At 53.6% G+C, this 19,652-nt stretch overlaps 1 protein-coding gene across 2 annotated transcripts in view; it reads right to left on the bottom strand.

The window, feature by feature from the left end:
- The window catches only part of rassf8b (Ras association domain family member 8b), a 178,430-nt gene extending 166,413 nt beyond the window's left edge, over positions 1-12,017 (bottom strand). For both annotated transcript variants that reach the window (XM_060843017.1, XM_060843018.1), the window contains exon 1: positions 11,915-12,017. The gene's annotated coding sequence lies outside the window, so the exon portion shown is untranslated. The remainder of the gene's footprint in view (positions 1-11,914) is intronic.
- Positions 12,018-19,652: the final 7,635 nt, after the last annotated feature.

Genomic DNA, 19,652 nt, shown 5'->3' with positions numbered 1-19,652 from the left:
TTCTCTGCTGCTGGTCAGTGTCCATCTCCCTGTCTCCCTACTGCTGGTCAGTCTCCAGCTCCCTGTCTCCCTGCTGCTGCTGGTCAGTCTCCAGCTCCCCGTCTCCCTCCTGCTGGTCAGTGTCCAGCTCCCTGTCTCCCTGCTGCTGGTCAGCGTCCAGTTCCCTATCTACCTGCTGCTGGTCAGTCTCCAGCTCACTGTCCCCCTGTTGCTGCTGGTCAGTGTCCAGCTCCCCGTCTCCCTGCTGCTGGTCTGTGTCCAGTTCCCTATCTCCCTGCTGCTGGTCAATGTCCAGCTCCCTGTCTCCCTGCTGCTGGTCAGTGTCCAGCTCCCTGTCTCCCTGCTCCTGGTGATCAGTGTCCAGTTCCTGTCTCCCTGCTGCTTGTCAGTCTCCAGCTCCCACTCTCCCTGCTCCTGCTGGTCAGTGTCCAGCTCCCTATTGCCCTGCTGCTGGTCAGTGTCCAGCTCCCTGTCTCCCTGCTGCTGGTCAGCGTCCAGTTCCCTATCTACCTGCTGCTGGTCAGTCTCCAGCTCACTGTCCCCCTGTTGCTGCTGGTCAGTGTCCAGCTCCCCATCTCCCTGCTGCTGGTCAATGTCCAGCTCCCTGTCTCCCTGCTGCTGGTCAGTGTCCAGCTCCCTGTCTCCCTGCTGCTGGTGAGTCTCCAGTTCCCTGTCTCCCTGCTGCTGGTCAGTCTCCAGCTCCCTGTCTCCCTGCTGCTGATCAGTCTCCAGCTCCCCGTCTCCCAGCTGCTGGTCAGTGTCCATCTCCCTGTCTCCCTGCTGCTGGTCAGTGTCCAGCTCCCTCTCTCCCTGCTGTTGCTGGTCAGTGTCCAGCTCCCTGTCTCCCTGCTTCTGCTGGTCAGTCTCCAGCTCCCAGTCTCCCTGCTGCTGGTCAGTGTCCAGCTCCCTGTCTCCGCTGCTGGTTAGTGTCCAGCTCCCTGTCTCCCTGCTGTTGGTCAGTCTCCAGCTCCGTGTATCCCTGCTGCTGGTCAGTGTCCAGTTCCCTGTCTCCCTGCTCATGGTCAGTGTCCAGCTCCCTGTCTCCCTGCTGCTGGTCAGTGTCCAGCTCCTTTGCCTGCTGCAGCTGGTCAGTGTCCAGCTCCCCATCTCCCTGCCGCTGGTCCGCGTCCAGCTCCCGGTCACCCTGCTGCTGGTCAGTGTCTACCTCCCTGTCTTCCTGCTCCTGCTGGTCAGTGTCCAGCTCCCTATTGCCCTGCTGCTGGTCAGTGTCCAGCTCCCTGTCTCCCTGCTGCTGGTCAATGTCCAGCTCCCTGTCCCCCTCCTGCTGGTCAGTGTCCAGCTCCCTGTCTCCCTGCTGCTGGTCAGTGTCCAGTGCCTTGTCTCCCTGCTGCTGATCAGTGTCCAGCTCCCTGTCTCCCTGCTGCTGCTGGTCAGTGTCCAGCTCCATATTGCCCTGCTGCTGGTCAGTGTCCAGCTCCCTGTCTCCCTGCTCCTGCTGGTCAGTGTCCAGCTCCTGTCTCCCTGCTGCCGGTCAGTCTCCAGCTCCCACTCTCCCTGCTCCTGCTGGTCAGTGTCCAGCTCCCTATTGCCCTGCTGCTGGTCAGTGTCCAGCTCCCTGTCTCTCTGCTGCTGGTCAGTCTCCAGCTCACTGTCCCCCTGTTGCTGCTGGTCAGTGTCCAGCTCCCCATCTCCCTGTTGCTGGTCAATGTCCAGCTCCCTGTCTCCCTCCTGCTGGTCAGTGTCCAGCTCCCTGTCTCCCTGCTGCTGGTGAGTCTCCAGTTCCCTGTCTCCCTGCTGCTGGTCAGTGTCCATCTCCCCATCTCCCTGCTGCTGGTCTGTGTCCAGTTCACTGTCGCCCTGCTGCTGGTCAATGTCCAGCTCCCTGTCACCCTGCCGCTTGTCAGTGTCCACCTCCCTGTTTCTCTGCTGCTGGTCAGTGTCCATCTCCCTGCCTCCCTACTGCTGGTCAGTCTCCAGCTCCCTGTCTCCCTGCTGCTGCTGGTCAGTCTCCAGCTCCCCGTCTCCCTGCTGCTGGTCAGTGTCCATCTCCCCATCTCCCTCCTGCTGGTCAGTGTACAGCTCCCTGTCTCCCTGCTGCTGCTGGTCAGCGTCCAGCTCCCCATCTCCCTGCTGCTGGTCAGTGTCCAGCTCCCCATTTCCCTCCTGCTGGTCAGTGTCCAGCTCCCTGTCTCCGTGCTGCTGGTCAGTCTCCAGCTCCCTGTCTCCCTGCTGCTGGTCAGTGTCCAGCTCCCTGCTTCCCTGCTGCTGGTCAGTCTCTAGCTCCCTGTCTCCCTGCTGCTGGTCAGTCTCCAGCTCCCTGTCCACCTGCTGCTGGTCAGTGTCCAGCTTCCTGTCTCCCTGCTGCTGGTCAGTCTCCAGCTCCCTCTCTCCCTGCTGGTGCTGGTCAGTGTCCAGCTCCCTACTGCCCTGCTGGTGGTCAGTGTCCAGCTTCCCGTCTCCCTGCTGCTGGTGGTCAGTGTCCAGCTCCCTCTCTCCCTGCTGCTGCTGGTCATTGTCCAGCTCCATATTGCCCTGCTGCTGGTCAGTGTCCAGCTCCCTGTCTCCCTGCTGCTGGTCAGTGTCCAGTTCCCTATCTACCTGCTGCTGGTCAGTCTCCAGCTCCCTGTCCCCCTGTTGCTGCTGGTCAGTTTCCAGCTCCCTGTCTCCCTGCTGGTGGTCAGTGTCCAGCTGCCCGTCTTCCTGCTGCTGGTCAGTGTCCAGCTCCCTGTCTCCCTGCTGCTGGTCAGTGTCCAGCTCCCCATCTCCCTGCTGCTGGTCAGTGTCTAGCCCCTTGTCTCCCTGCTGCTGGTCAATGTCCAGGTCAACGTCTCCCTTCTGCTGGTCAGTCTCCAGCTCCCTGTCTCCCTGCTGCTGCTGGTCAGTGTCCGGCTCCCTGTCTCCCTGCTGCTGGTCAGTTTCCACCTCCCCATCTACCTGCTGCTTGCCAGTGTCCAGCTCCCTGTCACCCTGCTGCTGGTCAGTGTCCAGCTCCCAGTCTCCCTGATGCTGGTCAGTGTCCCGCTCCCTGTCTTCCTGCTGCTGGTCAGTGTCCAGCTCCCTGTCTCCCTGCTGCTGGTCAGTGTCCAGCTCCCCATCTCCCTGCTGCTCGTCAGTGTCTAGCCCCATGTCTCCCTGCTGCTGGTCAATGTCCAGGTCAACGTCTCCCTTCTGCTGGTCAGTCTCCAGCTCCCTGTCTCCCTGCTGCTGCTGGTCAGTGTCCGGCTCCCTGTCTCCCTGCTGCTGGTCAGTTTCCACCTCCCCATCTACCTGCTGCTTGCCAGTGTCCAGCTCCCTGTCACCCTGCTGCTGGTCAGTGTCCAGCTCCCTGTCTCCCTGATCCTGGTCAGTGTCCCGCTCCCTGTCTTCCTGCTGCTGGTCAGTGTCCAGCTCCCTGTCTCCCTGCTGCTGGTCAGTGTCCAGCTCCATGTATCCCTGCTGCTGGTCAGTGTCCAGTTCCCTGTCTCCCTGCTGCTGGTCAGTGTCCAGCTCTCTGCCTCTCTGCTGCTGGTCAGTCTCCAGTTCCCTGTCTCCCTGCTGCTGGTCATTGTCCGGCTCCCTGTCTCTCTGCTGCTGCTGGTCAGTGTCCAGCTGCCCGTCTCCCTGGTGCTGCTGGTCAGTGTCCAGCTCCTGTCTCCCTGCTGCTGGTCAGTGTCCAGCTCCGTGTATCCCTGCTGCTGGTCAGTGTCCAGCTCCATATTGCCCTGCTGCTGGTCAGTGTCCAGCTCCCTGTCTCCCTGCTGCTGGTCAGCGTCCAGTTCCCTATCTACCTGCTGCTGGTCAGTTTCCAGCTCCCTGTCTCCCTGCTGCTGGTGAGTCTCCAGCTCCCTGTCTCCCTGCTGCTGGTCAATGTCCAGTTCACCGTCTCCCTGCTGCTGGTCAGTGTCAAGCTCCCTGTCTCCCTGCTGCTGGTCAGTGTCCAACTCCCCATCTCCCTGCTGCTGGTCAGTGTCCAGCCCCCTGTCTCCCTGCTGCTGGTCAATGTCCAGTTCAACGTCTCCCTTCTGCTGGTCAGTGTCCAGTTCTCTGTCTCCCTGATGCTGGTCAGTGTCCATCTCCCTGTCTCCCTGCTGCTGGTCAGTGTCCAGCTCCCTCTCTCCCTGCTGCTGGTCAATGTCCAGTTCACCGTCTCCCTGCTGCTGGTCAGTGTCAAGCTCCCTGCCTCCCTGCTGCTGGTCAGTGTCCAACTCCCCATCTCCCTGCTGCTGGTCAGTGTCCAGCCCCCTGTCTCCCTGCTGCTGGTCAATGTCCAGTTCAACGTCTCCCTTCTGCTGGTCAGTGTCCAGTTCTCTGTCTCCCTGATGCTGGTCAGTGTCCATCTCCCTGTCTCCCTGCTGCCGGTCAGTGTCCAGCTCCCTGTCTCCCTGCTGCTGCTGGTCAGTGTCCAGCTCCCTGTCTTCCTGCTGCTGGTCAGTTTCCACCTCCCCATCTACCTGCTGCTTGCCAGTGTCCAGCTCCCCGTCTCCCTTCTGCTGGTCTGTGTCCAGCTCCCTGTCTCCCTGCTGCTGGTCAGTGTCCAGTTTACCGTCTCCCTGCTGCTGGTCAGTGTCCAGTTCACAGTCTCCCTGCTCCTGCTGGTCAATGTCCAGCATCCAGTCTCCCTGCTGCTGATCAGTCTCCAGCTCCCCGTGTCCCAGCTGCTGGTCAGTGTCCAGCTCCCAGTCTCCCTGCTGCTGGTCAGTGTCCAGCTCCCTGTCTCCCTGCTGCTGGTCAGTGTCCAGCTCCCTCTCTCCCTGCTGTGCTGGTCAGTGTACAGCTCCCTGTCTCCCTGCTGCTGGTCAGTGTCCAGCTCCCTGTCTCCCTGCTGCTGATCAGTGTCCAGCTCCCTGTCTCCCTGCTGCTGGTCAGTGTCCAGCTCCCTGTCTTCCTGCTGCTGGTCTGTGTCCAGCTCCCTGTCTCCCTGCTGCTGGTCAGTGTCCAGCTCCATGTATCCCTGCTGCTAGTCAGTGTCCATCTCCCCATCTCCATCCTGCTGGTCAATGTACAGCTCCCTGTCTCCCTGCTGCTGCTGGTCAGTGTCCAGCTCCCCATCTCCCTGCTGCTGGTCAGTGTCCAGCTCCCCATTTCCCTCCTGCTGGTCAGTGTCCAGCTCCCTGTCTCCCTGGTGCTGCTGGTCAGTGTCCAGCTCCCAGTCTCCCAGCTGCTGCTGGTCAGTCTCCAGCTCCCTGTCTCCCTGCTGCTGGTCAGTGTCCAGCTCCCTGTCTTCCTGCTGCTGGTCTGTGTCCAGCTCCCTGTCTCCCTGCTGCTGGTCAGTGTCCAGCTCCATGTATCCCTGCTGCTAGTCAGTGTCCATCTCCCCATCTCCCTCCTGCTGGTCAATGTACAGCTCCCTGTCTCCCTGCTGCTGCTGGTCAGTGTCCAGCTCCCCATCTCCCTGCTGCTGGTCAGTGTCCAGCTCCCCATTTCCCTCCTGCTGGTCAGTGTCCAGCTCCCTGTCTCCCTGGTGCTGCTGGTCAGTGTCCAGTTCACAGTCTCCCTGCTCCTGCTGGTCAATGTCCAGCATCCAGTCTCCCTGCTGCTGATCAGTCTCCAGCTCCCCGTGTCCCAGCTGCTGGTCAGTGTCCAGCTCCCAGTCTCCCTGCTGCTGGTCAGTGTCCAGCTCCCTGTCTCCCTGCTGCTGGTCAGTGTCCAGCTCCCTCTCTCCCTGCTGTGCTGGTCAGTGTACAGCTCCCTGTCTCCCTGCTGCTGGTCAGTGTCCAGCTCCCTGTCTCCCTGCTGCTGATCAGTGTCCAGCTCCCTGTCTCCCTGCTGCTGGTCAGTGTCCAGCTCCCTGTCTTCCTGCTGCTGGTCTGTGTCCAGCTCCCTGTCTCCCTGCTGCTGGTCAGTGTCCAGCTCCATGTATCCCTGCTGCTAGTCAGTGTCCATCTCCCCATCTCCATCCTGCTGGTCAATGTACAGCTCCCTGTCTCCCTGCTGCTGCTGGTCAGTGTCCAGCTCCCCATCTCCCTGCTGCTGGTCAGTGTCCAGCTCCCCATTTCCCTCCTGCTGGTCAGTGTCCAGCTCCCTGTCTCCCTGGTGCTGCTGGTCAGTGTCCAGCTCCCAGTCTCCCAGCTGCTGCTGGTCAGTCTCCAGCTCCCTGTCTCCCTGCTGCTGGTCAGTGTCCAGCTCCCTGTCTTCCTGCTGCTGGTCTGTGTCCAGCTCCCTGTCTCCCTGCTGCTGGTCAGTGTCCAGCTCCATGTATCCCTGCTGCTAGTCAGTGTCCATCTCCCCATCTCCCTCCTGCTGGTCAATGTACAGCTCCCTGTCTCCCTGCTGCTGCTGGTCAGTGTCCAGCTCCCCATCTCCCTGCTGCTGGTCAGTGTCCAGCTCCCCATTTCCCTCCTGCTGGTCAGTGTCCAGCTCCCTGTCTCCCTGGTGCTGCTGGTCAGTGTCCAGCTCCCAGTCTCCCAGCTGCTGCTGGTCAGTCTCCAGCTCCCTGTCTCCCTGCTGCTGGTCAGTGTCCAGCTCCCTGTCTCCGCTGCTGGTTAGTGTCCAGCTCCCTGACTCCATGCTGCTGGTCAGTCTCCAGCTCCCTGTCTCCCTGCTGGTGCTGGTCAATGTCCAGCTCCCCGTCTCCCTGCTGCTGGTCAGTGTCCAGTTCACTGTCTCCCTGCTGCTGCTGGTTAGTGTCCATCTCCCCATCTCCCTGCTGCTGGTCAGTCTCCAGCTCCTTGTCTCCCTGCTGCTGCTGGTCAGTGTCCATCTCTCCATCTCCCTGATGCTGGTCAGTGTCCAGTTCACTGTCTCCCTGCTGCTGCTGGTCAGTGTCCAGCTCCCTGTCTCCCTGCTGCTGGTCAGTGTCCAGCGCCTTGTCTCCCTGCTGCTGGTCAGTGTCCAGCTCCCTGTCTCCCTCTTCCTGCTGGTCAGTGTCCAGTTCCTGTCTCCTTGCTGCTGGTTAGTCTCCAGCTCCTACTCTCCCTGCTCCTGCTGGTCAGTGTCCAGCTCCCTATTGCCCTGCTGCTGATCAGTGTCCAGCTCCCTGTCTCCCTGCTGCTGGTCAGAGTCCAGTTCCCTATCTACCTGCTGTGCTGGTCAGTGTACAGCTCCCTGTCTCCCTGCTGCTGGTCAGTGTCCAGCTCCCTGTCACCCTGCTGCTGGTCAGTGTCCAGCTCCCTGTCACCCTGCTGCTGATCAGTGTCCAGCTCCCTGTCTCCCTGCTGCTGGTCAGTGTCCAGCTCCCTGTCTTCCTGCTGCTGGTCTGTGTCCAGCTCCCTGTCTCCCTGCTGCTGGTCAGTGTCCAGCTCCATGTATCCCTGCTGCTAGTCAGTGTCCATCTCCCCATCTCCATCCTGCTGGTCAATGTACAGCTCCCTGTCTCCCTGCTGCTGCTGGTCAGTGTCCAGCTCCCCATCTCCCTGCTGCTGGTCAGTGTCCAGCTCCCCATTTCCCTCCTGCTGGTCAGTGTCCAGTTCCCTGTCTCCCTGGTGCTGCTGGTCAGTGTCCAGCTCCCAGTCTCCCAGCTGCTGCTGGTCAGTCTCCAGCTCCCTGTCTCCCTGCTGCTGGTCAGTGTCCAGCTCCCTGTCTTCCTGCTGCTGGTCTGTGTCCAGCTCCCTGTCTCCCTGCTGCTGGTCAGTGTCCAGCTCCATGTATCCCTGCTGCTAGTCAGTGTCCATCTCCCCATCTCCCTCCTGCTGGTCAATGTACAGCTCCCTGTCTCCCTGCTGCTGCTGGTCAGTGTCCAGCTCCCCATCTCCCTGCTGCTGGTCAGTGTCCAGCTCCCCATTTCCCTCCTGCTGGTCAGTGTCCAGCTCCCTGTCTCCCTGGTGCTGCTGGTCAGTGTCCAGCTCCCAGTCTCCCAGCTGCTGCTGGTCAGTCTCCAGCTCCCTGTCTCCCTGCTGCTGGTCAGTGTCCAGCTCCCTGTCTCCGCTGCTGGTTAGTGTCCAGCTCCCTGACTCCATGCTGCTGGTCAGTCTCCAGCTCCCTGTCTCCCTGCTGGTGCTGGTCAATGTCCAGCTCCCCGTCTCCCTGCTGCTGGTCAGTGTCCAGTTCACTGTCTCCCTGCTGCTGCTGGTTAGTGTCCATCTCCCCATCTCCCTGCTGCTGGTCAGTCTCCAGCTCCTTGTCTCCCTGCTGCTGCTGGTCAGTGTCCATCTCTCCATCTCCCTGATGCTGGTCAGTGTCCAGTTCACTGTCTCCCTGCTGCTGCTGGTCAGTGTCCAGCTCCCTGTCTCCCTGCTGCTGGTCAGTGTCCAGCGCCTTGTCTCCCTGCTGCTGGTCAGTGTCCAGCTCCCTGTCTCCCTCTTCCTGCTGGTCAGTGTCCAGTTCCTGTCTCCTTGCTGCTGGTTAGTCTCCAGCTCCTACTCTCCCTGCTCCTGCTGGTCAGTGTCCAGCTCCCTATTGCCCTGCTGCTGATCAGTGTCCAGCTCCCTGTCTCCCTGCTGCTGGTCAGAGTCCAGTTCCCTATCTACCTGCTGCTGGTCAGTCTCCAGCTCACTGTCCCCCTGTTGCTGCTGGTCAGTGTCCAGCTCCCCGTCTCCCTGCTGCTGGTCTGTGTCCAGTTCCCTATCTCCCTGCTGCTGGTCAATGTCCAGCTCCCCATCTCCCTGCTGCTGGTCTGTGTCTAGTTCACTGTCTCCCTGCTGCTGGTCAATGTCCAGTTCACCGTCATCCTGCTGCTGGTCAGTGACCAGTTCACTGTCTCCCTGCTGCTGCTGGTCAGTGTCCAGCTCCCTCTCTCCCTGATGCTGGTCAGTCTCCAGCTCCCTGTCTCCCTGCTGCTGGTCAGTGTCCAGCTCCCAGTCTCCCTGCTGCTGGTCAGTCTCCAGCTCCGTGTATCCCTGCTACTGGTCAGTGTCCAGTTCCCTGTCTCCCTGCTGCTGGTCAGTGTCCAGCTCCCTGTCTCTCTGCTGCTGCTGGTCAGTGTCCAGCTCCCCGTCTCCCTGCTGCTGGTCAGTGTCCAGCTCCTGTCTCCCTGCTGCTGGTCAGTGTTCAGCTCCCCATCTCCCTGCCGCTGGTCCGCGTCCAGCTCCCGGTCACCCTGCTGCTTGTCAGTGTCCACCGTTCTGTCTGTCTGCTGCTGGTCAGTGTCCATCTCCCTCTCTCCCTGCTGCTGGTCAGTCTCCAGCTCCCTGTCTCCCTGCTGATGGTCAGTGTCCAGCTCCCTGTGTCTCTGCTGCTGGTCAGTGTCCAACTCCCTGTCTCCCTTCTGCTGGTCAGTCTCCAGCTCCCCTCTCCCTGCTGCTAGTCAGTGTCCATCTCCCCATCTCTCTGCTGCTGGTCATTGTGTCCAGCTCCCTGTCTCCCTGCTGCTGGTCAGCGTCCAGCTCCCTAATTCCCTGCTGCTGGTCAGTGTCCAGCTCCCAGTCTCCCTGCTGCTGCTGATCAGTCGCCAGCTCCCTGTCTCTCTGCTGCTGGTCAGTGTCCAACTCCCCATCTCCCTGCTGCTGATCAGTGTCCAGCTCCCTGTCTCCCTGCTGCTGGTCAGTGTCCAGCTCCCAGTCTCCCTGCTGCTGCTGATCAGTCTCCAGCTCCCTGTCTCCCTGCTGCTGGTCGGTGTCCAGCTCCCAGTCTCCCTGCTGCTGGTCAGTCTCCAGCTCCCTGTCTCTCTGCTGCTGGTCGGTGTCCAGCTCCCTGTCTCCCTGCTGCTGCTGGTCAGTGTCCAGCTCCCAGTCTCCCTCCTGCTGGTCAGTGTCCAGCTCCCTGTCTCCCTGCTGCTGCTGGTCAGTGTCCAGCTCCCAGTCTCCCTGCTGCTGGTCAGTGTCCAGCTCCCCATCTCCCTGCTGCTGGTCAGTGTCCAGCTCCCTGTCTCTCTGCTGCTGGTCAGTGTCCATCTCCCCATCTCCCTGATGCTGGTCAGTGTCCTGTTCCCAGTCTCTCTGCTGCTGCTGGTCAGTCTCCAGCTCCCTGTCTCCCTGCTGCTGGTCAGTGTCCAGCTCCCTGTCTCTCTGCTGCTGCTGGTCAGTGTCCAGCTCCCCGTCTCCCTGCTGCTGGTCAGTGTCCAGCTCCTGTCTCCCTGCTGCTAGTCAGTGTCCAGTTCCGCACCTCCCTGCTGCAGCTGGTCAGTGTCCAGCTCCCCGTCTCCCTGCTGCTGGTCAGTGTCCAGCTCCTGTCTCCCTGCTGCTGGTCAGTGTCCAGCTCCCCATCTCCCTGCCGCTGGTCCGCGTCCAGCTCCCGGTCACCCTGCTGCTTGTCAGTGTCCACCGTTCTGTCTGTCTGCTGCTGGTCAGTGTCCATCTCCCTCTCTCCCTGCTGCTGGTCAGTCTCCAGCTCCCTGTCTCCCTGCTGATGGTCAGTGTCCAGCTCCCTGTGTCTCTGCTGCTGGTCAGTGTCCAACTCCCTGTCTCCCTTCTGCTGGTCAGTCTCCAGCTCCCCTCTCCCTGCTGCTAGTCAGTGTCCATCTCCCCATCTCTCTGCTGCTGGTCATTGTGTCCAGCTCCCTGTCTCCCTGCTGCTGGTCAGTGTCCAGCTCCCAGTCTCCCTGCTGCTGCTGATCAGTCTCCAGCTCCCTGTCTCTCTGCTGCTGATCAGTGTCCAGCTCCCTGTCTCCCTGCTGCTGGTCAGTGTCCAGCTCCCAGTCTCCCTGCTGCTGCTGATCAGTCTCCAGCTCCCTGTCTCCCTGCTGCTGGTCGGTGTCCAGCTCCCAGTCTCCCTGCTGCTGGTCAGTCTCCAGCTCCCTGTCTCTCTGCTGCTGGTCGGTGTCCAGCTCCCTGTCTCCCTGCTGCTGCTGGTCAGTGTCCAGCTCCCAGTCTCCCTCCTGCTGGTCAGTGTCCAGCTCCCTGTCTCCCTGCTGCTGGTCAGTGTCCAGCTCTCTGTCTCCCTCCTGCTGGTCAGTGTCCAGCTCCCCATCTCTCTGCTGCTGGTCAGTCTCCAGCTCCCTGTCTCCTTGCTGCTGGTCTGTTTCCAGCTACCTGTCTCCCTGCTGCTGGTCAATGTTCAGCTCCCTGTCTTCCTGCTGCTGGTCAATGTCCACCTCTCTGTCTCCCTGATGCAGCTGCTGAGTGTCCAGCTCCCTGTCTCCATGTTGCTGGTCAGTGTCCAGCTCCCCACCTCCCTGATGCTGGTCAGTGTCCAGCTCCCTGTCTCCCTACTGCTGGTCAGTGTCCAGCTCCCCATCTCCCTGCTGCTGGTCAGTGTCCAGCTCACTGTCTGCTTGCTGCTCGTCAGTGTCCAGCTCTCACTCCCCAATCTCCACTCTTCCCCCAGGAGACACAGACTGTACTCCTGATGATGATTCCCTTACCCTTCTCTTTCTGTCTCTCTTTGGAATCTCACGTCCACTGGGTGACCAGCCTGTCCCCCCCATTCCATCAGAGTCCCTTAAAGTGACAACCTGCCCCCCTCCACCCCCACCCACACTCCCAGCTCCTCCAGAGTCAAGGCAGCAGTTTCTGTTCTCATACCTGGGCTTGGGTCTGCATGTCACCTTCGCAACCTCTCACCAGGAGGAGTGCAGTATCAAAGCCCAGCCTGTATCACCCACTCCATATCACACCCTCAGCTCATATTACATGCTCCATAACAGCCATGACCATCCCTTTCACCCTGTATCAAACATCCAATATCACTCTCCTCACCCCTTATCATCCCATTTTCACCCCCTCCCCCCACATCACCCCATTCTCACCCCCTCCCCCCACATCACCCCATTCTCACCCCCTCCCCCCACATCAACCCATTCTCACCCCCTCACCCCATATCAGCACAATATCACACACCACTCCATATCCCAACCAATTTCACGCCCCCCATATTATCCCTAAATCATCCCATCTTGCACCCTACATTGCATCCCCATCATCACACCCCCATATTACCTGCCTTCCCCATTTCACCCCCACATCACTAACCTGTTTCACACCTCTTATCATCCCCATATATACGGCCCCTATCCCCCCAATATCACCCTCTCAGCAATATCACACCATCAGTCCATACTCCTGACCCATTTCACACCCTGTACCATCCCTTATCATCAGCAATAAACAACTTACATCAGCAAAGTACAGGTCAGCACTGTGATGAAATACTCTCCACTTACCTGGAGGACTGCAGATGGAACAATTGACTGGATAATCTGTTTTATTATTGTCGTTTGAGGGATAAATATTAGACAAATGTAGAACTTCCTGACTCTTCTTCCCAATCGTGCCCTGTGATGTTTTTACACCATGCCTCACCGGGTATGTCATAGTCTCAGCTACACACCACCATTTCACAGACATAGGAATGGTTCCTCCCGTGTCATATTTCTGAGACCACACCCCAGATCACACCATCAGGAACGCAGCTCAACATGATACACCCAGGTCTCTGTTTGACATCTTGAACAGTTTGTCACTCCCTCTGTATCGCACTGAATTGTTAGCCCATGATCTGAAGAAGGGTCATATTGGATTCAACATCCCTCCCTCTCTCTTTCTCTCTCTCTCTCTCTCTCTCTGACCCCTTCTTTTTCTTCTGACCCCTTTCTGCTCTCTCTCTCTCTCTCTGTCCTCTCACTGCTGCCAGATTAGCTGAGTTTCTCTAGAACTTTCTTTTTATATTGCGGATCTCTGCTTGAATTATGTTGAGACCGAGGATGAAGTTGGGTTGAACTGATTCTATTAATTTTCTTTTGTTTGTTCACTGGTTGTGGGTGTCGCTGTGAAAGACAGCATTGATTGCCCATGCTGAAGTAGCCCTGAGAAGGCAGTGCTGGTGAGCAGTTTTCGCTTAGCCATTTCAGAGGCTATAAAAGGTAATACATTCATTAAAATCTCTCAGTGGAGATTTTGGCACCTCAGAATGGGCGGCACGGTGGCACAGTGGTTAGCACTGCTGCCTCACAGCGCCAGTTACCCAGGTTCAATTCCCGACTCAGGCGACTGTCTGTGTGGAGTTTGCACATTCTCCCCGTGTCTGTGTGGGTTTCCTCCGGGTGCTCCAGTTTCCTCCCACAGTCCAAAAACTGTGCAGATCAGGTGAATTGGCCATGCTAAATTACCCGTAGTGTTAGAGGCAGGGGTCAGTGTAAGGGAATGGGTCTGGGTGGGTTGTGCTTCGGAGGGTCGGTGTGGACTTGTTGGGCCGAAGGGCCTGTTTCCACACTGTAAGTAATCTAATCTAATAAAAGGATCCTAAGACTTAGAACCCAATATTTAACGCTCAGCTTTGCTTCTGGGTAAACCAGTGATCATCCAACTTTCATGCTCTTAAGGTGTATCTTAGAAACATTGAAATTCTGTACAATTTTTACACACCTCCTTAAACGCAATGCAATTTCTCTTGATTTATAAACATCTCACTTTGATGAGACAATGACTTTGTTCTGAAATGATTTATAAATATTTGAGGTCGTACAGAAGATATCACGATACAAAAAAAGTTATAATAAACTATCATTTGTTTTCTTGTTGACTCCTTATCATAAATCCCAGACACCAAGACTGCTTTCGAAAGAACTCATGCCAGTTTGTAAATTTCATACGAGAGTTACTACAGCAATGGATTATTCTTAAGTGTTTTGGCAGAGACCATTAGTCAAAATGAAACACGCACAACTGGTTAGTGAAGTATTTGCTAAAGAGTACAATTGCTTTTGCGAAAAGTCAAAAAATAGGAGAAAAATAAAAGGTAAAGTGGCGCGGTGGTAAGAAAGACAGAAATAATGGAATGAAGGCAGAGTGAGGGAGGAAAGGAAAGGAGGATGTGCCACTAGTTCATGGCGAACAAATACTTTTGAAGTGTTGTCGACATTCCAGCAAACTGCGTGACTAAGGGAGAGGTCAAGAGAAACATTCACTTTGCTGCAGTCCGATTTTGATTGCTTCCATCTCAGATTGTGATGAAAACTTTACTTAATGAAATATAAAATAAAGGGACAATCTAGTTATTTACTGCAAATCAGATCATAAACAGGAGGAATAGGCTCTTTGGCCCATCAAGCTATGTCATTCTATAAGATCATGGCTGATTATGATTTAACTGCACCTTCCAGTCAGACCCTCATAACACTTGGCGCGCTTGTCAATCAAGAATCTCATCTTGCTCAGTCATGAATATATTCAATAACATTTGTTCATAGGATGTGGACATAGCTGGTTAGACCATTTATTACCCGTCCCTAGTTGTCCTGGAGAAGGTGGTGGTGAGCTGTGTGATGTAGCGACACCCACCCTGCTGTTAGGGAGGGAATTCCAGGATTTGATCCAACAGCACTGAATGAACAGTGTTATATTTCCATGTCAGGATATTGTGTGGCTTGCAGGGGGATTTGCAGGTGGTGTTGTTCCATGTATTTGCAGCCTTTATCCTTCTAGACAATAGAGGTCACAAGTTTGGAAGGTGTTATCGAAAAGGTCTTGGTGAGTTCCTCCACTACATCTTGGAGATGGTGCACTCTGCTACTACTGTACATCAGTGGTGTGACAAGGGTGAATGTTTGTAGATGAGGTGCCAGTCAAGTTTGTCCTGGATTGTATCAAGCTTGTGTTGTTGGAGCCGTACCCATCCAGGCAAACAGGTGGTATTCCAGCACACTCCTGACATGTGCCTTGTCGATGGTGGACAGGCTTTGAGGTGTCAAGAGGTGAGTAACTCTGTGCTAAATTCCCAGCCTCTAACCCGCTCTTGGAGCCACTGTATTTCTAGTAACGGCCTAGTTCAGTTTCCGGTCAATTGTAGCCCTCAGGATGTTGATAGTGGGGTATTTAACAATGGCTCTGTGGGGGATCCAAGATGGCGGCGACCCAGCAAGACTGAGTCCACAGTGCTCTACCCAAAACTTGGGGAAAGTGGGCTATCCACCCCCACCACACTCACTAAACCATTTATAATAGTTGTTAACCTTAAATAGTTACCTATTAGTACATTTAAATAGTCTAATACTAGCTGGAAAATGAGTAAAGGGAAGGGAACAGGCGGCTCTAAGAAAACAGGGACCCCTCCCCCACCCTCTCCCTCTTCATCTGCAACAAAGGTGTCTTCAGCTGCTTCAGGAGATTTACCAATGAAGATGAGCTTTGAGGAGATGTTTGCCAGGTGGGAGGCGAAGATTGATGCTTTTATCGATGAGTCTCGGCAGAGCAGAGAAGCACTTTCAGCCGAGCTGCAGAAGCAGGGCAGAGACATTCAGGAATTGGAGTGCCGAGTCAGAGAGGTGGAGTCGAAGGCCGCAGCCTCAGAGACTGCGATAAAATCAACAGCCGACCACATCCGTTTTCTCGAGAATCGAGTCCTGAACCTAGAAAACCACATTGATGACCTCGAAAATCGATGTCGTAGAAAAAATATTCGGTTGTTGGGCCTGCCCGAGCAGGAAGAGGGAGGTCAGCTGACAGCATTCTTAGAGCATTGGCTGCCACAACTTTTAAATCTGCAGGCTGGATCAGGCCAGGTAAGGGTAGAATGGGCCTACCGGGTCACAGTACGTGGGCCCGGCTCAACCCAGCGCCCACGCCCGGCCCTGTTCCAGCTGCAGAGCTATAGGGAGAGGCAGATGCTCCTGGAAGCCTCAAGAAATCTGGGAAAAGATCCCCAAGCTATGACCCACAAAGGATCCAGGATCATGCTGTTCCAGGACTTCTCCCCAGCTTTGGTCCGAAAGAGGAAGGCATTCGATGAGGCGAAGAAGCGTTTAAGGGACTTAAATATTCAGTACTCCTTACGATATCCAGCGACGCTACGCCTTAGCCACGAAGGATCCATATATAACTTCGGATCACCGGAGAAGGCTAAGGAATTCTTGGACTCTCTTAAATAAACTGTAAGAGATTGTGGACGCTGGTCTGCCTTTCCCATTATTTTGGTTTACATCCCTTCATCTTTACTTATCTTTCCCCCTATGTGTGTATGTATATATATATATGTTGGGGCGTTTGGTTAATGTTGATGGGGAGAGGTGGTTACCTTATTCTATTTTACTTCTGTTTTTAGGAGCGGGGTTGTTTTTCTTTCCCCTGTTATTTTGTGGTATTATATTTAAGTATTACATGTTGAGATTGTAATCTTATAGTTATATATGGTATTAATATTCCCAAATATATTTAGATGTGGGTGTGGGTGGGGGTGGGGTGTTCACTGTTAACTCTAGCTTTATATTATATTTGAATTCTCCTCATTTTATTGGGGAACACCTGGGTCAAGGGTGGGGCACTGATTGGAAGAGGGTAAGATGGACTGTGGGAGAGGAAGTGACGCTCCCTGGGAACAAGGGAGAAAATCTCCAATTTGGAATGTTTTATATTTTTTATACTTAGAAAGAGTTTTTTGTTATATTGTTTTGAGTGTATCAGAGAGTCTTAACTTTTGTAAATCTTGTAAGCTCCATGCTCGGGATGTTCTAGATAGGGTTTCCCCTCCCGAGGGGTCTCGGATCTGTCCAGATGATTATGGCTGAACAGTCGGTTAAGTGGTGCACCTGGAATGTCAGGGGGAGTAATTCGCCAGTTAAAAGGAAGAAAATATTATCAAATCTTAAGAAGGAGAGAGTTGATATAGCTCTCCTACAGGAGACACACCTGTCGGATAAAGAACACTTAAAATTACGACAGGGCGGATTTGATCAGGCCTTTTTTTCCTCTTTTAATTCAAAAAGCAGGGGAGTCGTTATCCTTGTCCGGAAGAACTTCCCTTTGAAAATTCTAAATCAGATAAAAGACGAATCTGGACGATATATTTTGATTAAAGCCCTCATAAATAGAGAGGAATATGGGATCTTAAATGTGTACTGCCCCCCGGCACACCCCTTTAAATTCATAACGGAAGCTTTTTCAAAACTGATGGCCTTTGGTGCCCGTCATACAATTATAGGGGGAGACTTTAATTGTATTATGGATCCGGAAATAGACAGGATTCCCAAGAGTGCCGCTGGAGTATCTCCCAGGTCTAGACAACTGGCGGACCTGAATAAAGAATTAGGATTGGTAGATGTATGGAGATGTCTCCATCCACAGGGTAGAGATTTTTCTTTCTACTCTAATCCACATAAATGTCACACAAGAATTGATATGTTTTTTGCCCCATCGATTTTTCTAAACTCTATAGCAACCTGTAAAATAGGTACTATAGCAATCTCTGACCATGCCGCTGTATACATGGAAACTAAGGTAAAGAACAATGGGACATCCGCTCGGCATTGGCGTATGGACCCCTTCCTGATAAAAGATAGCAAATTTTTAAAGTACTTCTCCCAAGAACTTAAAACTTTTTTAGAAATTAATACTGGTACGGCTAGTAATCCGTCAATGATGTGGGAGACCATCAAAGCTTATGCACGAGGTTTGATCATCTCCTATTCAGCGACCCAGAGGAAAATGAAGGGAGAGCAACAGCGTCTGCTCGAAGCTCGCCTAAAAGCAGCCGAAACAGCATACGCTGATAGACCTTCTATCACAAAATTGCAGAGGATTACAGCACTTAGGACAGCTTTAAACACCGCGCTTACTCAAACGGCTAGAAGGGAAATATTATTTGCGAAACAAAGATTATATGAATATGGCGACAAACCGGGTAGAAACTTAGCATTTCTTGCAAAGAAAAAGAAAGCCCCTCAAACTATTCCAACCATCAAGGAAAGTACAGGTACCCTGACTCATGATCATAAAAAGATCAATGCGACCTTTAAAGAATTTTATTCTGAACTATATAGATCGCAGGATTGTGAAGATAGGATTAGGAGAATGCAGTCATTTTTTAAAAATTTGACCTTCCCGGGCCTGACTCCGGAACAGGTGTCGGCCCTAAATACCCCTTTAACAGTCCAAGAAATACTTGAGGCAATTAGGCAACTTCAGAGCGGAAAAGCACTGGGATCGGATGGTTTTCAAGCTGAATTCTATAAAGAATTTACAGGAATATTGGTTGACCCACTTATGGATATGTATAATTTTGCGCATAGTCAGGTCTGTCTCCCGCCCACGCTGAAAGAAGCAAATATTTCTCTTATCCTCAAAAAAGGAAAAGACCCAGAAGATTGTGCATCTTACAGACCAATATCCTTACTAAATGTAGACTTTAAAATTCTCTCAAAAATGTTAGCACTAAGACTAGAAAGGGTACTGCCATATATTATAAAGGAGGACCAGACGGGATTTATTAAGGGCCGCAGATCATCCAATAATATCAGAAGGGTCTTGAATATGATCCAAGCCTGTCATCAGGGAAAGATACCAGGAGTAGTAATTTCATTGGATGCGGAAAAGGCATTTGATAGGGTTGAATGGTCATATTTATTTTACACATTGGAAAGGTTTGGCGTTGGACAGGTGTTTACCAAATGGGTTTCAACATTGTATAATGACCCCAAAGCAGCTGTTATTACTAATGGGTTAAGATCGGATGGCTTCAGTGTGGGTAGGGGCTGCCGTCAAGGATGTCCTCTCTCACCATTGTTGTTTACACTGATAATCGAACCATTAGCAGAAGCCATCCGGACTGATCCTAATATAACGGCCCCGAGGATTGGTACAGGTAAACACAAAATTACCCTCTATGCAGATGACGTTCTCTTATTCCTCAGTAATCCTTTAATGTCAGTGCCTCGTCTAATTCAAGTTATTAATACATTTAGTGCATTCTCAGGCTATAAAATTAATTTTTCAAAATCGGAAGCCATGCCAATGGGTGGTCTGGCTATGATACCCCACTTAATGGACGGATCCCCTTTTCCCTTCCGTTGGTCCCTGGAGGGCTTCTTATATTTAGGTATTTTTATCACGCCAGTATTTGATCAGCTGTATAGGGCTAATTTTGTACAATTAATGGAAAGGATAAGGCAGGACCTCCAGCGATGGAGAGACCTTCCGATTTCCTGGCTAGGGAGAATAGCATTAATTAAAATGAATGTTCTGCCCCGTCTCTTATATCCTATGAGAATGCTCCCGCTGATGCTGCCAAGGCTAGCCCTACGTAAATTATATGGCTGGTTGGGCTCCTTTATTTGGAACCATAGACGGCCCCTTATTAAGCTGAAGAAGCTACAGCTTCCACAGGCAAGGGGAGGACTGGACTTCCCAGACTTTAGGAAATATCAGTTAAGCTCCCTACTAAGTTACATAGCTGATTGGGTTTCATCTGATCCACAATCAATTTGGCTGGATATCGAAGCCTCCCAAGTAAAATACCCACTTATTAACCTTTTATTTTCAGATAAGAGGAAAATCATTACAGACCACTGTAAAAATCCCATAATATTAAACACAATTAAGGCCTGGAATATAATGCGGCAAAATGAGGGTAACTCACATAAAACATCCCCCCCATGCACCAATAGTAGGCGCATGGGGATTCCAACCGGGGATTACAGATGCTACCTTTAAACTCTGGAGATCCAGGGGCATCTCATGCTTAGGGGACCTATTTAAAGATGGGATCCTGATGTCCTTTGAGCAGCTGCGTCTGAAATTCGGAATACCTAATGGGGATCTCTTTCGATACTTCCAAGTTCGAGATTATATACAGAGGAAGACTACATTAATAGATAGTCTTTATAAATCAGACAGAGAACGTAATGTCTTACGACCAGCGGGGGCATCCTCCGTTAGTACTATATACCATTTGCTACATGATGGAGTCTCAGGAGACATGGATGACCTGCTTAAAACATGGGAGCAGGACTTGGGGCTAGAAATCTCTGAGGATATGTGGAATGACATTTGGGAAAATGCTAGAAGAATTGCTATCTGTAACAGAACTCAGGCTATCCAACTAAAGATACTTCATAGGGCCCATATAGCTCTGGCTCGACTGGCAAAATTTAAGGCAGGAGCATCTCCAATGTGTCCTAAATGCAAAATAGA

This window comes from Hemiscyllium ocellatum, chromosome 23 (genome assembly GCF_020745735.1).
Source record: "Hemiscyllium ocellatum isolate sHemOce1 chromosome 23, sHemOce1.pat.X.cur, whole genome shotgun sequence".
Taxonomy (NCBI): domain Eukaryota; kingdom Metazoa; phylum Chordata; class Chondrichthyes; order Orectolobiformes; family Hemiscylliidae; genus Hemiscyllium; species Hemiscyllium ocellatum.
The sequence above is the reverse complement of the archived record's forward strand: the minus strand, read 5'-3'. Positions and strand labels throughout refer to the sequence as shown.